The sequence below is a fragment of the Cyprinodon variegatus genome, unplaced genomic scaffold, assembly GCF_000732505.1.
Source record: "Cyprinodon variegatus isolate N-32 unplaced genomic scaffold, C_variegatus-1.0 Scaffold267, whole genome shotgun sequence".
Classification (NCBI taxonomy): Eukaryota; Metazoa; Chordata; class Actinopteri; order Cyprinodontiformes; family Cyprinodontidae; genus Cyprinodon; species Cyprinodon variegatus.
This window is the reverse complement of record NW_015150720.1, coordinates 385,912-387,554: the sequence shown is the minus strand read 5'-3', so window position 1 is coordinate 387,554 and position 1,643 is coordinate 385,912.

Below are 1,643 nucleotides of genomic sequence, written 5' to 3'. Positions count from 1 at the left end.
ATGATCAGCATTTTTTTCACACAGAATTCAATATTTACAGGCAGAGGATTCCACAACATTCCTGTCTTTGTTACTGTTTTCACCAATTAATTAATGAATTAAAAAATTGGGATGATAATATCCGAAGCGCGGCTGCAAACAGCCACTTCATATTTACTGTGTAAGAGGGCTTAATCAACATGAGGAGGGACCCATGAAATGATGAACAGGTTGTATATTTTAGAACATTTTTAGACTTCATTTTACCTGCTGCCATAGGAGTTCACCTACAGTAACTAGATACATTGATCTACTACCGTTCAATAAATAATCCCTTAATATCATCACGGTCACAACATACTATGGCAAGCTATTTTGATATGTATTAGTCTTACTGAATATGTATTCCTGATCTGTCTATCTTTGTCTAAATGACCATTTATAACAAAATGATATTTTCCACATCTAGAATAAACATTCTGGATGTTTGGAAATTAATTTCAGATCTCCATATTCCTTACATTACTGGTCAGCATTTGTATTATTTTGACAATGAAGAAATGTATTTCAGATGTCATAAATACATATTCAGTCAAGCTGATAAATATCAAAACATTTCTAGATATATAAATCTTAATTCTTGATAGAATAATTTTGTTTTTTTTACTTCCTAAAATTCAGTTTCTGCTACAAAAATGTAATTTAGAAAGTATATTATTATAGTTCATCAAGAAGAATCTTATTTTAGTAATCTACAAATGGAACAACAAAGTGTTTTTAATAAATGTAAATCTATCTCTTCATATAAACCTATGCATTAACTCGAGTAACAATCTTCTCCTTCGCCATCTTCCTCCCCTCCCTCGCAGTTGTAGTGCTGTTTCTGTCTTTTAAACACATTCTCCTTTTTTTTTCTGCATTTAAATCTCTAGTTCCAGTGGGGTGAAATAGGCACTTCATGTTTCCTGTTGTCATGGTGACTCATTGAATCGGTGCTTCACTGATAATGGCTTTTCATATTTGTTAGGCACGTGCTAAACTCTGAGTGGTTGTACTTGGAGTTGATTGAATTAATTCATAGCAACCGTTGAGAAACCGAAAACTCAGGGTTCCAGACATTAGGCTAGATCAATTTAGAGTTGCACATTTGAACCTGAGTTTGTTTAACCTACGTAGTGAAATGAACCCCGTGTGTGAGAGGTAGAACATTGAAAACCAAAATAAAACATTTCAGATGAAAATGTCATAAGAAAAATATAGTATATTTCTATAAATAGGACTACATTGGCTAACTGTAGGCATGCCGACCAGTGAGCCAATTGGAGGCAAAGAAGGGCGGTTCATGCTGAGGTTAATAATGCTCACATATTAAATAACATTTACAAGTGTACTTTAAATGATTTACCTTTAGGATTAGCAAATATATATTCGGTAATATGAAGTGAGTTAGTCAAACATCACTTTAATTTCCTAATTACAAATGTCCTTGTGAATTAACATTAGCCAGCAGTTCAGCTAATGTTAGCAATGCTACCCCGTTACAGTTAGGCGTAATGTCAATGCCCGCTCTGCCCCTATCCCGGTTGGACAAGATGCTGTCGGTGAAGAGGAAGATGCCTCTTTGCCCTCAGCCAAAGAGGTCGGTACAACTTTGGATGAAGAAG